We start from the raw sequence: 23,291 nt of genomic DNA on the forward strand, positions 1-23,291 counted from the left end.
AAAAAGGCAAAATGAGAAAAACTCTATTCTATCAGTCAGGGCTCAATTAGGAAAACAGAAACAGCAGGAGACATCATAAGGGATTTGTTGAAGGAAATTCAATTACACAATTGATCGATTAATCATCAGGTCTAGCTAGGCAAGTCTGAATCCATAGAGCAGGCCATAAGGAAGGGCAGGTGGCACTCTCTGGCATGGGCTGAGGCTGCTACCCACAGGTGGAATTTCTTCTTCCCAGAAACCTCGGTTCTACTCTTAAGGCCTTTCAACTGAACGGATGAGGCCCAACCAGATTATCTAAGATATTCTCCTTTACTAAAGTCATTGATTATGGACTTTAATCACAACAGCTAGATTAGTAACTGAGGGAATAACCAAGTTGACACATAAAATTGACCATCCCATGTGTGATATTTCATTCTGTAAAACAAATATTGAAAAAAAAAATCTGTGTGTGTGTGTGTGTGTATGCAAATATATAAACATCTGTGAATATACAGTTACCTGGGTATGTGGGTTAGGGTGAAGTAGGCAGGAGAAGAGGAGAACGAAAAGCAAAACAAGAAGGAAAACAAGAAGAAAAAGACCACAATATGAAAAACGTAAAATCCAAGATATATAACATGATTGCATTTATGGATTTATAACAAATATTAAATTTATGTGCATATACACATACAATTTTAAAACTAAAATACATACTTTTTAAAAAATGCATACATTTTAGCAAGCAAGATGCTAAAAACTCATTTGATTAAAGAGTGTTTATTCCTTATTAATTTTACAAAATATCCTAGTCAAAGAGAAGTAGAAATGTTCTTAAATACCTATTTTCAAATATAAAAAACATATGTATTAGTTTCCTAGGAACAAACTACCATAAACTGGAAGATTGAAACAACAGACATTCATTCTCTCCCAGCTCTGAAATCTAGAAGGCTGAAATAAGCTATTGGCAAGGCTGCATTCCCTCAGAAGTCTCTGGGAAAGAATTCTTTCTTGCCTCTTCCTAAATTCCTGTGTTCGCCAGCAATCCTTGGAATTTCCTGGCTTGCAGTTTCATCACTTCACTTTCTGCTTCCGCCTTCACCTGCCCGTCTTCCCTGAACTGTGTTCATTTCCAGATCTCCCTCTCCCTACAAGGACAATAATCATTGTATTTAGGGTCCACCCTTATCAAGTATAAACTCATCTTAACTTACTACATCTACAAAAGCCCTATTCCTGAAGAAGGTTGCATTGACAGGTATGAGGAGCGGGAGAGGGATTAGACCTTGAGTATCTTTTTAGGGGGATAAAATTCAACCCCCTACAATATCCTACTTATGATAATCAACTGAAGCATTCCTATAAAAAAGAGATGATAAAAAGAAAAATAGAGACAAGCATGGTGGCTCACATCTGTAATCTCAGCACTGTGGTAGGCTGAGGCAGGAGGATCACTTGAGTGCAGGAGTTCGAGACCAACCTGGGCAACATAGTGATACCTCGTCTCTATTTGTTTTTGTTTTGTTTTGTTTTTTGTTTTGTTTTAAGGAGGTGACGGCCGGGCGCGGTGGCTCACGCCTGTAATCCCAGCACTTTGGGAGGCCGAGATGGGCGGATCACGAGGTCAGGAGATCGAGACCATCCTGGCTAGCACGGTGAAACCCCGTCTCTACTAAAAAATACAAAAAACTAGCTGGGCGAGGTGGCGGGCGCCTGTAGTCCCAGCTACTCGGGAGGCTGAGGCAGGAGAATGGCGGGAACCCGGGAGGCGGAGCTTGCAGTGAGCTGAGATCCAGCCACTGCACTCCCGCCTGGGCAACAGAGCGAGACTCCGTCTCAAAAAAAAAAAAAAAATTAAAAAATTAAAAAATTAAAAAATTAGCTGGGCATGGTGGTGGGTGCCTGTAGTCCCAGCTACTCGGGAGGCTGAGGCAGGAGAACAGCATGAACCTGGGAGGCAGAGCTTGCAGTGAGCCGAGATCATGCCATTGCCCTCCAGCCTGGGCAACAGAGCAAGACTCCGTCTCAAAAAAAAAAAAAGGGAGGTGACAACGATGCCCCATATGTTGCAATTATTTAACACTGCCTTGAGGCTGAACACAATGGCTCATGACTGTAATCCCAACACTTTGGGAGGCTAAGGTAGGAAGATTGATTGAGACCCAAGGATTCGAGACCAGCCTGGGCAACACAGCTATACCCCACTCTCTACAAAACATTGAAAAATTAGCCAGGCATGGTAGCACATACCTGTAGTAGTAGCTACTCTGGAGGCTGAGGCTGGGATTGCTTCAGCCCATGAGTGTGAGACTGCAGTGAGGTATGGTTATACCACTGCATTCAGCCTGGACAACAGAGTGAAACCCTGTCTCCACAAGCAAGCAAACAAACAGCACTGCCTTGGAAGTTCAAACCAATGCAGTAAAACACAACAAAAATAAGAGATAATTATTAGAAAAGAGAAAACAAAATTATCGTTACATGCAGAGTATACAATTAAGTCTACAAGAGAGTTTGGTGACTAGACACAAAATAAATACAAATTAATAGTTTTCCCTAAATAGTAACAATAATTACAGGAAATGCCAAAGAAAAATACAAGTTCATGAGCCTACTATGCACTTAACTTGATCCTTCAAAAAAATGAGATGTGTGAGATGATTCGATTGTTAGAAATGATTTCTGGAATGCCTGAGGTCAAGGTTTCTGCCCCAGACACGCTTGACTGGTTCCACCACTTTGCCTATGATCTATCTGTTCACTTGCCAAGCCTAGTTTTGATTCTCTCTACTCCTCACTGACAGCAGGAAATACAACTGAGCAATCTGTGATTCTCTTTCCTCTGATCGCACCAGTTGGTCCCAAGGGAGTTAACGGGTTGCAGCCCAGTGGCCCCTTTGTGTGCGTTCACTTGTGCTGGATTGCTACCTGTTTGTTGGAGAAGGTTGCTTTCCAGCCTGTTTTAAAGAAACGGTGGCCTTTTGCCATCTTCTTCCCCCCTGTTTATAATTTGGCTTGATGGCTAGCTGAACAATAATAGGGGAAATGACAAAAGAACATAATAGGGATGAACAATAATAGGGGAAATGACAAAAGAACATAATAGGGATGGAAGAGAAAAACAGTTGTAGACTTTGGGCCAGTGGTTTGCTTGCTTTCCTTACAAACAAGAGCGGAGAAGTAGTACTGGGAAGGAAAATGTAAAGAGAAACACAAAAACAAGCACAAAACCTTTAGTAGAGTAGGCTAAGAAGATATGAATGATTTGTGTTTTAAATGACAGCTCCCAGAAAACATTATAGAAAATACCTTTTTTTTTTTTTTTGTGAGACGTAGTCTTGCTCTGTTGCCCAGGCTGGAGTGCAGTGGCACGATCTCGGCTCACTGCAAGCTCCACCTCCCAGGTTCACACCATTCTCCTGCCTCAGTCTCCCGGGTAGCTGGGACTACAGGCGCCCACCACCACGCCCGACTAATTTTTTTTTTGTATTTTTAGTAGAGACGGGGTTTCACCGTGTTAGCCAGGATGGTCTTGATCTCATGACCTTGTGATCCCCCTGCCTCGGCCTCCCAAAGTGCTGGGATTACAGGCTTGAGCCACCGTGCCCGGCCAGCATTGAAAATACTTTCTAAGAATTTTCACTGATGAGACATTCAGACATCTTTTTTGTTGTTTACTTAAAGCTTAATTTTAAAAACTCAATACAGGACAAAATATTTTTATCTTGAGTAAAACCTGTCTTTTTGTATAGTGTTCTACAACACACAGAGCCTTTCATATACATAGTCCCATTTGATCCAAGTGAGATTGCAAATATCGTGGCTGACCAAATGGTAAACTAGGGAGAATCTTATGGTGAATGGGAGAAAGGAAATGGAAAATTTTTTAGAAAACAAAACCCTAAGCCAAATATAGCAAAGATTAAGATCTACAGGAACATTGTTCTGAATATTTATGGGTAATCCATGAATAATCCTCAGACATGGATATTGCTCATGCAAATCAGATGAAAAAATTTGGATGGATTTTTCCAGCACATATGGCAATAAAGCCTATGAGAAGACTAAAAAGATAGTGACATTCTTTTTGTTGTTGTTGTCGAGATGGAGTCTCGCTCTGTCGCCTAGGCTGGAGTTCAGTGGTGCAATCTCAGCTCACTGCAACCTCCGTGTCCCGGGCTCAAGTGATTATCCTGCCTCAGCCTCCTGAGTAGCTGGGACTACTGGTGCCCGCCACCACGTGTGGCTAATTTTTGTATTTTTAGTAGAGATGAGGTTTCACCATGTTGCCCAGGCTGGTCTCGAACTCCTGACCTCGTCATCCGCCTGCCTCAGCCTCCCAAAGTGCTGGGATTATAGGCTTGAGCCACCACGCCCAGCCTGTCACACTTCAAATAAACTGTTTCCATGAGATGAAAAGTTACAGCACTCACCACTATTTAGAGATCTGAAGTTGATTTTTGCCAATGTCATACATCACGGAGGCTCTCTGAATTCCCAAATTTTTGTGTTTATTCCATCCACCCAATTTATAGATTGGTTTGTAGGAATTTAATAAAATGCCATCTGTCCCCAAGTGCAGACATAGATAGAAACTGGTGATGCTTCTGGTTTTTTTTTTTTTTGAGACAGAGTCTTGCTCTGTCGCCCAGGCTAGAGTACAGTGTCGCGATCTTGGCTCACTGCAAGCTCCACCCTCCCAGGTTCACGCCATTCTCCTGCCTCAGTCTCCCAAGTAGCTGGGACTACAAGCGCGTGCCACCACGCCTAGCTAATTTTTTTGTATTTTTAGTAGAGACGGGGTTTCACCATGTTAGCCAGGATTGTCTTGATCTCCTGACCTCTTGATCCGCCCACCTCAGCCTCCCAAAGTGCTGGGATTACAGGCATGAGCCACGGCGCCCAGCCTGGTCTTTTTATTTTTAAATGTCATTGTTGCCTTATCTTCAAAACTGTGAAATACTGCCTTTTCTTTCATCTTTAGGCATGCAAAGCTGTATTATAAACAGGTATCGACATAGGTAAAACAAACACATTTTATTATTCCAGTAGGGACAGGATCATCATTGTTTTTACAAATATGTTTGCCTTATTTTTCTTCTCACTTGCTCATTATGACTGACTTACATGAGATTTATTGATACCCATCAGGAATTTTTGCCAACATCTGAAACTTAACACAGAAAAGTAAACCAACAATTCTCCTTTCTTACTAATATGTATCTTCCATTGTCCATATAACAACTTTGTGGTCAAAACCTTAAGATTTTGTTTGACTCTACATCAAGCTCCACACTTAATCATTCACCAAGTCTTATGAAACCATCAATATGTCTATTGTTTCCTAGAGTTAGCCACTATTTCAAATGGGAAACAAAAGACTGACACTAGTTTTCTAGTTTTCTTTCCTTTCAGCTCTAACCAAAACCCACAGCCTCCCCTTTGAGATCTGAAAGAAAAAGACAGCAGGGAAGAGGAAGAGAAGCTACCAAAGAAGGGAAACAGTAGTATAAAATGTGTTCTGATATTGTTTATACCATACCTTAAGTAGAGAGTAGGACTAAGCCATTTAAAAAATTGTGCCATATATAGGAGAATCACTTGAACCCGGGAGGTGGAGGTTGCAGTGAGCCGAGATCGCATCACTGCACTCTGGTCTAGGTGACAGAGCGAGCCTCCGTCTCAAAAAAAAAAAAAAAAAAAAGTGCCGTATAATGCACACTGTTAGGGACATGGGCCATGCTGTCAGATCTACTTGTCCCATTGTTTCTTAGCATTTTTTTTTGAGACCCAGTCTCACTCTGTCACCCAGGCTGGATATCAGCCGTGCAATGGCACGATATCAGCTCACTGCAACCTTCACCTCCCAGGTTCAAGCGATTCTCCTGCCTCAGACTCCAGAGTATCTGGAATTACAGGCGTGTGCCACAACACCCAGCCAATTTTTGTATTTTTAGTAGAGACGGGGTTTTGGCCAGGCTAGTCTCGAACTCCTGGCCTCAAGTGATTCATCTGCCTTGGCCTCCCAAAGTGCTGGGATTATAAGGCATGAGCCACCATGCCTTGCCTGTTTCTTAGCATTCTTTTTTTTTTTTTTTTTTTTTTTTTTTGAGACGGGGTCTCACTCTGTCACCCAGGCTGGAGTGCAGTGGTGCAATCTTCGCTCACTGCAACCTCTGCCTCCTGGGTTCAAGCAATACTCCTGTCTCAGCCTCCCTAGTAGCTGGGACTACAGTCACACGCCATCACACCTGGATAATTTTTGTATTTTTAGTAGAGACAGAGTTTCACCATATTGGTCAGGCTGGTCTGGAACTCCTGATCTCAGATGATCCACCCGCCTCCACCTCCCAAAGTGCTGGGATTATAGGCATGAGCCACCACGCCCGGCTCTTAGTATTCTTATACCTCATTTTCCTTATCTATAAACTGAGGATAACACTGCAGGCTCCCTACCTAAATATCCATCCCTCCCTCCTCTTTATTAACGGAATTTTATTTGGTGGTCTCCCAGCCTTCCTTGCAACTAGCAGTAGCCAGGTAACATAGCTCTTATCAAAGAGATGTTGACAGAAGTCCTTGTAAAGAGATACCTACTGCATTTCTCTCTGGAAGGCAGATATAATGTCTTGAAAAGTTATTGACCTTGAAAATGAAAGACATACGCTAAGAATAGTGGAGAAAGAAGACAGAATGAGCCTGGGTTCTTGGTGACCTCTCATGGTCACACAAAACTGGACTGGCCTCCTTATTGAATGGAAGAAAAAAAAAACCTGACTTCTTATAATAAGGTTTTCTGTTACACGTAACACAATCCTGATATAGGATTTCAGAGTTACTGAGAACATTATTAAGTGTAATAATGAACAAAAAATGGTTAACACAGGACTTAGCATATCATAAGCATGCATTTAATGTTAGTAGTTAACACTGCCATTATTAGTAGTACTGTTATTATTATTCCCCGTGGCTTCTTTGTTCTCCCCTTTCTTAAGCACAAGCTTTTTCCATTCTACTTCATTTCCACACATTTCAATCAAATTCAGGCACTCATGACATTACCTCTGGATTATACTCTTGGTATTCTAGTTGTACCTTGAAAGATGAATTGTTTTAGATAGGCAGAGAGAAGGGTGGAGGGCCTTATTGGTGAGGATAACAGAAATTCCATGCTTTTCTGGAGGATTAGTGGGAGATAAGGTGGAAAGATAGGTTGGAGCCAGATTGTCAGGGGTTTTCTATAAGTGGCAAAGGGCAGGCCGAGGAATTTATAGTACATTTTCTTATAAAAAGATTAGGCTCCCACTTGCCTTTTGTTTTTTGTTTTTTGAGGTGAAGTCTCACTCTGTCGCCCGGGCTGGAGTGCAGTGGTGCAATCTCAGCTCACTGCAACCTCTGCCTCCCAGGTTCAAGTGATTCTCCTGCCTCAGCCTCCCAAGTAGCTGGGACTACAGGTCAGCCTCCTGAGTAGATGGGACTAAAGCCACCTGCCACCATGCCTGGCTGATTTGTGTAATTTTAGTAGAGATGGAGTTTCACTATGTTGGGCAGGCTGGTCTCGAACTGCTGACCTCAAAGGATCTGCTTGCCCCGGCCTCCCAAAGTGCTGAGATTACAGGTGTGAGCCACTGCACCTGGCCCACCTGCTTTCTTTTTAAAAAGTTAATAATATGATGAAAGGAAAGTCCAAATACCCTCTTTTATTTACTTGGTGGTGTTATTCAGCTTCTCTGGAATTTAGTTTGTTTGGCCATAACATAAAGAAGTTAAAACAAATGCTCTCCAAGACCCAGGTCAGTTCTAAAATACTAAGATCCATGGGAAATCACTGAAATAACAGTATCTAAGCTTGAATTAAGAGGCTCAAATTAATATTAGCTCTGACTTATTCTTCCATTCATTTATTCTTTCTTTCAACAAAGTGAATTTATGTTCCATACTTTCATATAAGGAACCTTGCTGCTACTTCAAGTCTCATTGGAAGCCAACCTAGATTACCCGTAACAATCAGAATAATCTTCCTCAAATACTTCAGGAATCTATAACAGCAAGCCTTGGCCCACCTTGCTTTCTTTTTTTCTTTTCAAGATAGGGTCTCACTGTGTTGTCCAGGCTGGAGTCCAGTGATGCAATCATACCTCACCAACGCATCAAACTCCTGTACCCAAGCAATTGTCTTGTCTCAGCCTCCTGAGTAGCTAGGCCTATAGGCACACAACACCATACCAGACTAATTTTTTTTGTAGAGACAGGGTCCCGTTACATTGCCCAAGCTGGTCTCAAACTCCTGGGCTCAAGTGATCCTCTCTCCTCAGCTTCCCAAAGTGCTACGATGGCAGGCATGAGCCACTGCGTCCAACCCGTCCTGCTTTCATCCTTTGTCAACAAACTCAGGTCCCTGCCAACCTCCTCTCTCTCCGGTCTTCTCCATCCTTCCACATCTTACACATGATGCCAGACTCAAAGCTAAGCAGAACATTAATTTACAAATCAAATGTGACATAATAGTACAAATGGCTTAGTAACTAATGAATATATCATGCTTATTTTAAAAATAGGTTTACCGTTTTTCAATTATATTTGTAATGTCAATAATAAGAGAAAATAGAGGAAATGTTTTAAAGGAATAAGGAGGTAACATCACCATCCAATGTGAAAAACAGTAACTTTGGGGGATATTTCTTTGCAAGATTTTTGGATGGCTTTCAAGTAGCTGAAATCATTTTGAATATATAATTTGTTTAACTTAATGTCATAGTACAAACTTTTTCCATGTTTTTTCTTTTTCAGACTCCCAAATCTCTTTCATCGGGGGGAATAGGCCTCTCGGGGGTCCTCACTGCACAGCTGGTTCACCGGCACTGTTTCCCGAGTCCTGGGGCTTTATCACGTCGAGCAGCTCGGGCGGGCTGGAGAACGGCTCGATGCACAGGGCCTCAAAGGTGTCGTCTGCCCGGAAGGCCAGCCCCACTATGGCTGGAGCCAGTGGCCGTGCTGTTTGGCTGGTGAAGCCACACTCGCCAAGTGTCTTGCCATCATCCAAAAGCTGGTCGTCCTTGTATAGCCGCTGCTCGTCGGGAGGCCACTTGAGGAGTCCCTCCACGAGGCGCTTCAGCTCGAACACCGTGCTGGACTCCTCGGCATCAGTGAAGATGGCGGTCTTGTGGCGCCGAATCGTGAGGAACACGTCCATCACGGCGGTTGGCGCTTCCCTCAATGCGCCGGCGCGGCCGCGCTCCGCCCCGTTCCCAGCAGCCCGCGCGCGGCCCGGCATGCCCCGCCTCCCCCAGCGAAGGCACCTTTTTCCGTGTTATTATATTACCTTTCTATGGAACTATTTTATAGCTACATAATGTTGTAAATTTACCATGAAAGATTTAAGATATACAAAAAGATAAAAAGAATAATGGAATGAACATCCATGTATCCCACAGAGCTTAAGAAATAAAACATTGTCAGTGTAGCTGATACTCTCTGTGTAATCATCCTCATTTGCAGCTTCCTCCATCTCTAACATATGTAACCACTTTCTGAAATTTGGTGATTATTCAGCCCATGCATTTCTTTATACTTTTTTTTTTTTTTTTTTTTTTTTAAGGATGGAGTCTCGCTCTGTCGCTCAGGTTGGAGTGCAGTGGCGCGATCCCAGTTCATTGCAACTTCTGCCTCCCAGGTTCAAGCAATTCTCCTGCCTAAGCCTCCCAAGCAGCTGGGACCATAGGTGCACGCCACCACGCCCAGCTAATTTATTTTGTATTTTAGTAGAGACGGGGTTTCACCGTGTTGCCCAGGCTGGTCTCGAACTCCTGAGCTCAGGCAATCTGCCCGCCTCACCTCCCAAAGTGCTAGGATTACAGGTGCGAGTCACCAGGCCCAGCCTACTCTTTATACTTTTACCACATATGTATGTATTGCTAAGTAATATGTAATATTATTTGCATGTTTTAAACTTTATATAATTAGTACCATGAAATGTATAAAGTATTCTACAACTTGCTTTCATTTCCTTTTCAACATTTTGATTATGGAAGTTGTCCATGTTGATTCATATTTGCTCAAATAAATATTTGATAAACATATCATATCTATTTATATAAATATATCCTCAAATAAATATACAATAATTTATCTTGTGTTCTCCTACTGTTCAATATTCAGGTGGTTTGCGACCATAAATAATATTTTGACAAATGTCTTTCTGCATAATGTATATATTTTTTCTCATTTAGGATCATTCCTTAAGTATAGATTCCAGAAGTTAAATTACCAAAAAGCATGAATATTTTTAAGATCCTTGCATATACTTACTGACACACTGTGGGATTGTACAAATTTTATACTGCCACCAAACATATATCAGTTCCTTGTTTTATCACATACTTAGAAGCTTTGGATGATGTCACTAGTTCTTTCTTTAACTTTGGCTAATTTGCTTAGCAAAAACTGGTATACTGATTTCTGGTGAAGTTGAAATTGAATAACTTTTCCATGTTATCTGTTAATCATATTAACCTTTTTGTCTTTTCATGCCTTTTGCCCATCAGCACTGTTGGAGACAGTGTTTTATCTTAATAGCTTTTTTGTATAACACTATATATACTAACTCTTGTCAAATTAGCTACAAATATTTTTCCTAGTTTTTTTTTTGTACCTAGTTTAATTTTTAAATACTGTCTATATGTATATAATTAAAGGGTCTGATAAAAATTCTGTTAGTCAACTTGCTTATATGGCTGTCATACATATAATAGCACAGAACAGTATGATTGTAAGCTCATTAATGTATCATTAAATTTACAAATGCATATGCTAATTTGAAACTGGCTAAATTTTTTGATTCTCTTAATAGTTTTGACTCATCCAATTCCCAGAATAGCATTGCGGAACTGCTAAATGTTGACCTCCATGATATTTGTAAAGAATAGGCAGCCTTTAATAGTCTATGGAGATCTTTCATTTATATTTTCTTTTTTTTTTTTTTTCTTTTTTTTTTTTGAGACGGAGTCTGGCTCTGTCGCCCAGGCTGGAGTGCAGTGGCCGGACCTCAGCTCACTGCAAGCTCCGCCTCCTGGGTTTACGCCATTCTCCTGCCTCAGCCTCCCGAGCAGCTGGGACTACAGGCGCCCGCCACCTCGCCCGGCTAGTTTTTTGTATTTTTTTAGTAGAGACGGGGTTTCACCGTGTTAGCCAGGATGGTCTCGAGCTCCTGACCTCGTGATCCGCCCGTCTCGGCCTCCCAAAGTGCTGGGATTACAGGCTTGAGCCACCGCGCCCGGCCTCATTTATGTTTTCTTTCCTTCATTTATTTTTATGCTCTCCTAAGAAAATAATTAGCAGTTCAAATTTAAATGACCATTAAAGCCTTTCAAATTACATTTCACTAAATAGTCTAATGTTAAGAAAATTAACACTCAGTTGCTATTTCTTTATGAATTTCTTCTAATTTGAGGAGCAGCCATTTGTACAATTTTTTTTTTTTTTTTTCGATATGGAGTTTCACTCTTGTTGCCCAGGCTGGAGTGCAATGGTGCGATCTCAGCTCACTGCAACCTCTGCCTCCCAGGTTCAAGCGATTCTCCCGCCTCAGACACCCAAGTAGCTGGGATTACAGGCGTGTGCCACCACGCCCAGCTAATTTTGTATTTTCAGTAGAGACGGGGTTTCTCCATGTTGGTCAGGCTGATGTCGAACTCCTGACTTCAGGTGATCCACCTCCCTCGGCCCCCCAAAGTGCTGGGATTACAGGCGTGAGCCACTGTGCCCAACCCATTTGTACAATTTCAAAACAAAGATTTGACCTTTAAAAACATTCAAGACATAGGTTGAATGAATCCGTGATTCTACTCTGAGAAGAAGAGTAAAAATAGGTAGTCATTTATTCACCATTCTCACACCTCCTCTGCTATGAAGAATGTTCTAGGACTTAGAAGTCTCCTTTGAAGGCTTATGGAATTAATATAGCTCTTAGCAGGTCAAAGCAACTCTCAATCTAACAAGAAATATTTACTGAACACTTGTTCTATATCCAGGCCTGAGGCACATGCTGAAAAATACAGGAAGAATGAATAGTGGTCCTTCCAGAAAGAGCAGAAAGGGGAAGAGAATGGTGAAAAACAAAGCTGTAGGTCGGCAAACCAGGTTATAGAATGATCTTTCATGATCTGGTAAAGAATATGGACTTTGTTTCACAGCAATTGACAGCCTTAAAATATTTTTTATTTTATTTTGGCCATCCCATAGATCAACAGGCATCTTTAAAATACGCAGACATGTTTGGTATCACCTTTGTTATATTTGCAGCACCATGACTCTAATCAAATAATAAAATGTCATTGGCCAGGTGCAGTGGCTCATGCCTGTAATCCCAGGGCTTTGGGTGGCTGAGGCAGGAAGAACACTTGAGCCAGGACTTTAAGACCACCCTAGGCAACATAGTGGGACCCTGTCTCTGCAAAAAAAAAAAAAAAAAAGGAAAAAAATTTTGAAAAATTAGCTGAGTGTGGTGGAGTACACCTGTAGTCCCAGCTGTTAGGGGATGGGAGTCGGGGTGAGGCGGGTGGATCGCTCTTGCCCAGGTGGTGTAGGCTGCAGTGCACTATGATCACGCCACTGCCCTCCAGCCTGGGCAACACAGCAAGATCTTGTCTCTAAAAATAAAAATAAAATAATAAAATGTCTTCATTTATTCTTGAATAAAAGATGCATATCAGAAAGACAATTCAAAAGGAATTGTAGAAAATGGCCTGGATAGAGGAGCTATGGATGGAGGATGGCTGCTGGGAGACAGATGACAATAGTCCAGGCAAGATATAGGAAGAAGGTCGATGTTACACAACGTCATGCTATGCACTGCGGGGAATATGAAGCTGAACAAGACACAGCCCATGCCATCAAGGACGGATGAGTGAAAATGCCAACTCCATGCTTGTTTACCCTAACATAGTCCCCCTAGAGACAGTGATATAGAAAGATATGGATAAGAGAAGATAGGCTTATATTAAAATCCTGCTGAAGATAAAGATTATAGAAAGCAATAAGTTTTGCTTGATGTTTTCAATTTGACTGTGTCATTTCCCATGTTTTTATATAATCAATTTATACACCCTGCTGTTTGTGTTTTGGCCAGCCATACAAAACAAGGCAACGGGAACAATGCAGTCAGCAGTTGCCTGGACTTGTTAGCGGATGTGATTTCAGTAACTAACTTCTTGCTGACTCAGAAACAGTGGAAAGCAAAAATCTCCTCTCCCTGTTCTGTGGCCAGTCAAGTGATTATGAGGCTGTCAAAGTCCACAGTGATGGGGACTCTTTATAGTGCTCAGCTTATTCCTTTGCTGTGTCACTGGTTGGCCTGGACTGAAGTTTCATTCCAAACATAAAGAGATGGTCAGGTGCGGTAGCTCATGCCTGTAATCCCAGCACTTTGGGAGGCTGAGGTAGGCGGATCACCTGAGGTCGGGAGTTCAAGACCTGTCTGACCAACATGGAAAAACCCCGACTCTACTAAAAAATACATAAATTAGCCGAGTGTGGTGGTGGTTGCCTGTAATCCCAGCTACTCAGGAGGCTGAGGCAGAGAATTGCTTGAATCCGGGAGGTGGAGGTTGCAGTGAACCGAGATCGCACCACTGCAGTCTAGCCTGGGTGACAGAGCGAGATTCCATCTCAAAAAAAAAGTTAGCTGAGCATGGTGGTGCATGCCTGTAATTCCAGCTACTCGGACGGCTGAGACAGGAGAATTGCTTGAACCCAGGAGGCAGAGGCTGCGGTGAGCCAAGATTGCACCATTTACTCCAGCCTGAGCAACAAGAGTGAAATTCTGTATTTAAAAAAAAAAAAAAGAGAGAGACAAATGAGTTATGTAAATCATTGTTGGGGCTTGGTATCTGGTCCAAAAAGACTAGCCCTCCTTCTGTTTTCCCTGGCTACAGGCTCCATTATGCACCTGATCACTTGGGTGGATCCACAGAGTAAGCTAGAAGCAGAGTTACTGCAGTGCCCTCCCCCAGCCCTATTAACCAGCACAAACACCCTGCACAGAGCCAGTCCACAGTAGAAAGGGATGGGATTTGGAACTAGATAGGGTTGAATACTGGCTTTGTCAGGCTGAATGACCTCCTGCAAGTTAGCTAACCTCTTGCAACCACAGGTTTCTCACCTCTAAAACAGTGGTTATGAAATGCCCATACACATGTATTCAAAATAATAGATGTACAGCACCTGGCACCCTCATGCTTTGCTGGTAGAAATGTAAAATGGTGCAGCCACTTTCGAAAACAGTTTGGCAGTTTCTTAAAAAGTTAAACATAAATTTACCATACAACCCAGCAATTCTATGCCTGGGCATCTACCCAAGAGGAATGAAAACATATGTCCACACAAAGACTTGGTGTGAATGTTCATAGCAGCATTATTCATAACTGAACTGCAAAAACATTATGCTAAGTGAAAGAAGCCAGACAAAAAAGATGACATATTGTATGAGTCCATTTACATGAGGAAAGGCAAAACTAGGGAGACTTAAAGTAGCTTAGGTTTTCCTGGGGCTGGGAAACAGGAGAGGAAGAACAAATGGGCATGAGAGATCTTTTTGGGGTGATGGAAATGTTCTAAAATTGGATTGTGGTGAGGGGTGCACAACCATAGATCGACTAAAAGTTATTGAATAGTACACTTAAAATTGTGACATTATTTGGTGTAGAAATTATACCTCGCTGGGCATGGTGGCTCACACCTGTAATCTCTGCACTTTGGAAGGCCGAGGCGGGCGGATCACCTGAGCCCAGGAGTTTGACACCATCCCTACCAATATGGTGAAACCCCAGCTCTACTAAAAATACAAAAATTAGCTGGGCATGGTGGCAGGCACTGTAGTCCCAGCTACTCGAGAGGCTGAGGCAGGAGAATCGCTTGAGCTGGTGAGGTAGAGGTTGCAGTGAACCGAGATGGCACCACTGCACTCTAGCCTGAGCAACAGAGTGAGACTCCGTCTCAAAAAAAAAAAAAAAAAAAGAGAAAGAAAAGAAAAAGAAAAAGAAAGAAAAGAAAAAAAAGAAATTATACCTCAATAAAGCCGTTTTTAAAAAACCACCAGCACATAGGAGGCTTTCAATACTGTAGCAAACAGCTGACATTTAGTACATGCTTATTGGTAAGCAAGCACTACTTTAAGCATGCCACATGTGACTTTGCTCAGTTTAACTCATTTATTTTCTTTCTTTTTCTTTTTTTTTTTTTTTTTTTTGAGACGGAGTCTTGCTTGTCACCCAGGCTGGAGTGCAGTTACATGATCTTGGCTCACTGCAACATCCGCCTCCTGGGTTCAAGCCATTCTCCTGCCTCAGCCTCCCCAGTAGCTGGGATTACAGGCATGCACCACTATGCCCAACTAATTTTTGTATTTTTAGTAGAGACGGGGTTTCACCATGTTGGCAGTCCACCCACCTCAGCCTCCCAAAGTGCTAGGATTACTGGCGTGAGCCACCGACCCAGAGCAGTGTTTCAGAAACTTAAGTCTTTCAAATGCCACTTTCACTATTTTTTCCATAATGGCTACTTACCACCTGTACAATCAATTGTTAACCTAACATTTTTATTTAAATCCACTTGTTTTTAAAAAATGTATAAATGAGGCCAGGTGCTGGTGGTTCACACCTGTAATCCTAGCACTTTGGAAGGCCAAAGCAAGTGGATCACTTGAGCTCAGGAGCTCAACACCAGCCTCTGCAATATGGTGAGACCCCCCATCTCTGCCAAAAATGCAAAACTTTGCCACAGATGGTGGTGCATGCCTGTGGTCCCAGCTACTTGGGAGGCTGAGGTGGGAGGACTGCTTGAGCCCGGGAGATCGAGGTTGCAGTGAGCCACGATCATGTAGGATTGTAGCCTGGGAACCATAGGCTATATCATACAGCCTGGATGTGTAGTAGGCTGTGCCATCTGGGTTTGTGAAAGTGCACTCTAGGATGTTTGAACAATGATGAAATCACCTGATGATGCATTTCCCAGACATATCCTGTTGTTTAGCAATGCATGACTGTACAGTGTACAGTGAAAATAAGCACGAGGAAGGCCAAATGGTCTTAGTTTGTGGATAGATGCTGTTGCCTCAAGAAGGCTTGCTCTGTCTCTGAGTAGGCACAGAAAGGAGGCTAAGCGTGAGAGAGGCGGCTTAGCCATGCTAGGTGTAATCACACCGGAGACTGGGGTCCAAGGTTGAGAACAGAGAAGGGCTTTTGCATTCCCCGCTATTCCGCAGAGCTGAAAGACTGAGGCCAGACACCTCCTCAGGGCTCATCACTAGGCCTCGGCTGCTCCTGCAGCTTCATCATCACCCAGAGTCCGTGGAAGTGGAGCTGGAGACGCTGGGTATAAGGGTTGGGGTGGGGTGGGAGGCAGCATGACTTGGAGGTTCAGTGAGGGGCCTGGGAGAATTGCTGAGACTGGGGTAGTCGGAACTAAGCGGCTCGCGGCCTGTGGAGTGTGAGGGGACCTGGGGAGCCCAATGTGCACCCCGTGGAGTTTGGATGTGTGCGACCCTAATCGTGACCCCTAGGAATGGGAGCTGAGGGACAGTTGAAGCGGTCAAGCCCCGGTGACCCTCCCATGTCAGTGAACTGCACAGCTTACCGAAGAACTCACCCTCACATTGCTGTGAGAGTCAGAACTCGGATTCCTGGACACCGGGCGTCACTAGCCAGGGAGGGGCCGCGCGGCCCAGAGAGGACCACAGGGCATCTCTTGTGGAGGCGAGGCGTGTGTTCCCTCCTGCGGAGGAGAAAGGAACCTGCAAGGATGCAGGAGGGCACCAGGCAAACACTAATTTGGATACGAAATTAAAAATTTAAACTACACTGGCTTTTTCTGGTAACTAAAACTGATCAGACATTTATGGGCTCTGCCCAAGAGGTAGTTAAGGGAAACTTACCTTTCTTCAAGTTAAGGGCTTACCAAGAATATGGGAAATATTTGGAAAGAGGGAATAATCTTTCTTTCTTATAAGGAGCAAGAGATTGAGTGTGGTGGAAGGTGGTAGTTAAAGAAAACAAAATATTTCTTTTGCTACTCCACTTGATTCAGACTGTTCAGTCAATTGGGGAGAGAAGGATTAAAACAGTTTCAAAAGATTTCATTTTTGTACCCTGCCATTCAACTAATGCCTGTTATTGTAATATCTAAAATTATCTTTGGTATCTGCTATATTTTGGGAAACTCTGCTCTAGGGGAAGTGAAGAGTTACTCCCCGCCCCACCCTCCAACCCTGGGGTTCCCAGCGGAGGGACTGAAAGCTGCGGGGTAGAATCGTGTCTAACCTGTTTCTCTCCTCAATCTTCAGCAATCTGGTTCTGTCTTTTACACTTGACCAAAATGACCGTTTTCTCTCCATGTATATTTTCCTCTCTTTTTACCACAGAGCCACCAATGTTCCAGCTTGTTATTTCCTCTTTCTGTTTTCCTCATTTGCTCTGTTTCTCTTCCCTCTTCCTGATTTCTTGACTCTTGCCTTTCGTTGGTCAGCAAGGGAGAAGTTTGCACAACATTTTGCTCTCCTCTGACCGTTCTTACGGCAAAATGAAAAAACCCCAGGCTGGAGCTACCCAAGGCGCTGTGAGAGGCAGTGCCTAGGCGGGGTGCAGAATCTTCAGGCCGGAGCTACCCAAGGCGCTGTGAGAGGCAGTGCATAGGCGGGGTGCAGAATCTCCAGGCCGGAGCTACCCAAGGCGCTGTGAGAGGCAGTGCCTCGGCGGCGTGCAGAATCTCCCACCTGCAAAGCCAGGGAGTGAAACCAGGGTGTGATTTCAGGTTTAGGTTCTTGTTAACTATTTAGTCTTGGGCAAGTCTCAACTTGTTGTTGTTGTTGTTGTTGTTGTTGTTGTTGTTGAGATGGAGTCTCACTCTGTCGCCCAGGCTGGAGTGCAGTGGCCGGATCTCAGCTCACTGCAAGCTCCGCCTCCTGGGTTCAAGCGATTCTCCTGCCTCAGCCTCCCGAGTAGCTGGGACTACAGGCGCCGCCACCTCGCCCGGCTAGTTTTTTGTATTTTTTAGTAGAGACGGGGTTTCACCGTGTTCGCCAGGATGGTCTTGATCTCCTGACCTTGTGATCCGCCCGTCTCGGCCTCCCAACGTGCTGGGATTACAGGCTTGAGCCACCGCGCCCGGCCAAGTCTCAACTTCTTGAATGATGTTTCTCCATCTGTTAGGTAGGATTACTAATGATACCTGCTTCCTAGACTTCTTAGGAAGCTCAAATGAGGCGACGTGAAAATACACACCGTAGGGTTCTAGAAAAAAGTTTCCTTTTATTATTATTATTTTTTTTTTTTTTTAAATTTTTTTTTTTCTGGAGACGGGGTCTCACTCTGTCGCCCAGGAGGCAGGAGTGCAGTGGTGCGATCTCAACTCACTGCAACCTCTGTCTCCGGGGTTCAAGCAATTCTCCTGCCTCAGCCTTCCGATTAGCTGGGACTACAGACACAAGCCACCATGCCCGGCTAATTTTTTGTGTTTTAGTAGAGATGGGGTTTCACCGTGTTGCCCAGGCTGGTCTCCAACTCCTGAGCTTAGGCAATCCGCCTGCCTTGGCCCCACAAAGTGCTAGGATTATAGGCATGAACCACCACGCCCGGCCATGCTGGTGGTTTTTGATGGAACACCTTTTAGAAAATAATTTTTCTTTTTCTTTTCTCACTCTGTTGCCCAGGTTGGAGTACAATGGCAAGACCTCAGTTCACTGCAACCTCCCCATCCCGGGCTCAAGTGATTCTCCTGCCTCAGTCTCCCGAGTAGCTGGGATTACAGGCGCCTGCCACCACACCTGGCTAAATTTTGTATTTTTAGTAAAAGCAGGGTTTTACCATGTTGGCCAGGCTGGTCTCAAACTCCTGAACTCAGGTGATCCGCCCACCTCGGCCGCCCAAAGTGTTGAGATTACAGGTGTGAGCCACTGTGCCCGGCCAAAAAATAATTTTTCTTTCTTTTTTTTTTTTTCAAAGACAGAGTTTCACTCTTGTCGCCCAGGCTGGAGTGCAATGGCACAATCTTGGCTCACTGCAACCTCCGCCTCCTGGGTTCAAGCGATTCTCCTGCCTCAGCCTCCCAAGTAGCTGGTACTACAGGCATATGCCACCACACCCAGTTAATTTTTGTATTTTTAGTAGAGACGGGGTTTCACCATCTTGGCCAGGCTGGTCTTGAACTCCTGACCTCATGAGCCATCTGCCTCAGCCTCCCAAAGTGCTGGGATTACAGGTATGAGCCACCGCTCCTGGCCTTTTCAAAAAATAATTTTTCTAATTAAGATATGTGTATATGTTTTAACATCTTTCAGAAACATAAAATTGAATGAAAAGAGTAATTGCAGAAACACATGCAATATAATTTATTGTGCATTTTTAAACACACAAAGCAGGACTACATGATGTTTGTGTATGCATACATATACACACACACACACACACACACATACACACACACACATATATTTAAACATGCAGGCCGGGCATGATGGCTCACGACTGTAGTCCCAGCACTTTGGGAGGCCAAGGCAGGTGGATCATCTAAGGCCAGGAATTTGAGACCATCCTGGCCAACATGGCAAAACCCCCTTGCTACTGAAAACACAAAAAAAATTAGCTGGTCATGGTGGCGGGTGCCTGTAATCCCAGATACTCGGGAGGTTGAGACTGGAGAATCGCTTGAACCTCAGAGGCGGAGGTTGCAGTGAGCTGAGATCATGCCATTGCATCCCAGCCTGGGCAACAAGAGTGAAACTCTATTAAAAATAAATAAATAAATAAAATAAAATAAACACACAAAGCATATGTTTCTTCTTATCTATATTACTTATATATATGCTTTTGTAATATATATGTGTATATTACATATATATGCATATATAACATATATACATGCTTTGTGTGTTTTAAAATGCACAATAAATGCATATATATATAAACATAAACACACACACACACACGCGCGCGCGTGCGTAGGAAAAGTACTTAGAATGGCAGCTCTTGGGGCAGAGTGAAAACCTAAGACCAGGGCTACCTAAGACACCGTGAGAGGCAGGGCATCGGGGTACAAAGTCTCCCACCTGCAATGGATAGGAAAAAAGATAGGAAAACATTCTAAATTCACATTAAAGGTTGCTCCTGGGGAGAAAGTGCAATGGCATTGGGGAAGGGTACACAAGGGGCTTCAGCTATAGCTATAGTGTTTTCTTTCTTCAAAAAAAGAAATGTGTAAAACAAATATAACGAACTATGAACAACTAACTGTTCAATCTTGATGGTAGGTACGTGAGTGTTTACTATATTATTTTCTATGCTTTTCTCTATTGAAAAAATGTGTTCTTAAGAAATGTTTTAGGGCCATTTGCCTTGGCCCATAATCCCAGGGCTTTGGGAGGCCAAGGTGGGAGGATTACTTGAGGCCAGGAGTTCAAGTCTAGTCTGGGCAACATAGTGAGATCCTTTTCTCTAAAAAAAAAAAAAAATTAACCAGACATCCTAGCTGTTCAGGAAACTGAGGCAGGAGTGTCACTTGAGCCCAGGAGTTCAACTTTACAGTGAGCTATGATCAAGCCACTGCACTCCAGCTTGGGTAACAGAGCAAGACCCTGTCTCAAAAAAAAAAAAAAAAGTTTCAGCTCAACACCAAAAATCTGAAGAAAACAAAATGATAAAGGCAATAGTAACAATAACCTAACTAAAATAATAGAAATAACAACTATAGACATTTTTGGTGTACATAACTCTCATCTTTTGTGTTTATTTATACATACAAATGCAGTTTTAAAACAATTGAAGGCTGGGTGCAGTGGCTCACGCCTGTAATTCCAACACTTTGGGAGGCCGAGACTGGTAAATCTTTTGAGGTCAGGAGTTCGAGACTAGCGTGACCAACAGGGTGAAACCCCGTCTCTACTAAAAATACAAAAAAATTTGTCAGGTTTTGTGGTGCATGTCTGTAGTCCCAGCTACTCAGGAGGCTGAGGCAGGAGAATCGCTTCAACCCAGGAGGCAGAGGTTGCAGTGAGCCTAGATCATGCCACTGCACTCCATCCCGGGCAACAGAGCAAGACTCCATCAAACACACACACACACACACACAACTGGATAACTCTATTTTGTGATACTTAAATCACCTGCTGGCAGCTGGGATATATTGCCAGTGGCCTACGTGTCAAACAGCAGGTTGATATAAATAAAACCATTCATGCCCCCTTTTATTATTGAAGCTCCTAGTTTATAAACTTGCTCTTTATAAAAGATCTGCTGTGTAGGGTGTAAATATTTAATTTAATCCACATCCACTTAGGCCTGCCTGGTTGTTTTTCATTTATATTTCACTGTACTACAGAATGTCAAATTCATCTGCCAATTCGCTCCATTCAGTTAAGGGGGAAAAAAATAAAGCAAAATAGTTTGTTGGTCTAGTATAGACACCAAATGTTGAGATGATCAACTACATTTTTCTTTTTTATCTACTTGGTTTAGAATTGTATACATGTCGTCCTTCCACCTTAATAATAGATTAGGGTATTTTTTTTCTCTCCACCCTTTCACTTTTCAGCCACCTACTTCTTTTACTCTGGGTTCAAGCTCAGGAGTTGGTTAAGGTGAAGGTTGCAGTACTCCACTAGTAAAGAAATTTGGACTTGGCGTCTAATATCTAGAAAAGTCACCTGAAAGTCTAGAACTGCACTGTCCAATACAGTATCCACTAGTTGCATGTAGCTATTTTAGTTAAAATTTATCACAATTAAATAAAATTTAAAATTCACTTCCTTGGTCAGGCACAGTGGCTCATGCTGTAATCCCAGCACTTTGTGAGGTCAAAGTGGGAGGACTGCTTGAGCTCAGGAGTTGGAGACCCGTCTGGGTAACATGTTGAGACCCTGCCCCTACAAAAATTAAAAAAAAAAAATTTACTTTCTCAGTCACACAAGGCACAAGCAAGTGCTCAGTAGTCCCGTGTGATTACTGGCTACTATTTTGGTGCACAGATATAGAATATGTCTCTACCTTGGAAATCACGATTGGTAGTTCTGGTCTGTAATTAGGTGGCAGCAGCTACAGTTATAGCTTTCCAAACTTCCCACCTGTCTCCTAGTTTTGAAAAACTCTTGGCCGGCCACAGTGGCTCACGCCTGTAACCCTAGCACTTTGGGAGGCTGAGGTGGGCAGATCACCTGAGGTCAGGAGTTCGACACCAGCCTGGCTAATATGGTGAAACCCCGTCTCTACTAAAACTACAAAATTAGCTGGACATGGTAGCACATGCCTGTAATCCAAGCTACTTGGGAGGCTGAGGCAGGAGAATCGCTTGAACCCTGGGAGGCAGAGGTTGCAGTGAGCTAGGATTGCGCCATTGCACTCCAGCCTGGGCCATAAGAGCAAAACTGTCTCAAAAAAAAAAAAAAAAAAAAAAAAAGAAGAAGAAGAAAAGACAAGACAAGAAAAGAAAAAACCCTTAGTGGCGCAACTCTGGATGAGGAAACAGGGTAATACATGAGTGATGAAGACAGAACTTTCCAGAGGCCTCTCTACTTTTCCCTGGAGACTGTTCTTTCTGGTCAGCCACTCAAGCTGTCCTGGCCTACACCTTTGAGCTGTTATAAAATCTTTTGCTTATTTTTCCATGACCCGCCTAAATGAGAATGTTGTAAAATCTTCAGATAAAGATCTCACCAAGAGACAGAAGTAGATCCACTCATCTAAGCCTCCTTGCTTTGTTTATTTGTGAAAGAGTTTAGAGGTTTGAGGCAAATGTCACAGAGAATGCAGTTTCATCCTTAAACAAACTTCTAGTTACTGGATCTGTGTGTTTCCTTCTTGGAAAGAAGATTAATGGTCAAGTAATAGAAGTAGAGTATAGAGAGCGGGAAATTAGCCAATAGGCATTACGTGACTACCTAAGGCCAGTGAGTGGTCCAGTTCAGAACGACGCCTACTTTTGTAGAGGACATGCTCTACTGAAAGACACGGCAAGGAGCTATGTTGACACTTGCTAATCTTTGAATCAAGGAAAAGCAATTAGCAAATGAAATTTCTGGTGATATGTCTTTCTAAAACCCATGAGACTTCTCTCACAATTCTCCCCATTGTTTCTGTGATCTCACCTAGTGTACCATTATCGAATTTTTCATTAGTTTCGTTCTCCCTCTAGATTTTTCCACTTGGCTTTTACCGAGGTGGGCTTTGTGAGTATTCTAGAATGACTCAGTATACCATTTAAACTTTAAATCACCACATTTTTAGAACATCTATAAAGTATGTATTATTTCAATTAATAAAAGT

The 23,291-nt window shown here is 43.0% G+C and overlaps 1 pseudogene across 1 annotated transcript; it reads right to left on the reverse strand.

Moving 5' to 3' along the window:
- Positions 1 to 8,770: 8,770 nt before the first annotated feature.
- Positions 8,771 to 9,227, reverse strand: LOC112607143 (annotated as a pseudogene). Its single transcript, XR_003115743.1, has one exon. The product of XR_003115743.1 is annotated as an elongin-B pseudogene (transcript).
- Positions 9,228 to 23,291: the final 14,064 nt, after the last annotated feature.

Source organism: Theropithecus gelada, chromosome 14 (assembly GCF_003255815.1).
Source record: "Theropithecus gelada isolate Dixy chromosome 14, Tgel_1.0, whole genome shotgun sequence".
Taxonomy (NCBI): Eukaryota; Metazoa; Chordata; class Mammalia; order Primates; family Cercopithecidae; genus Theropithecus; species Theropithecus gelada.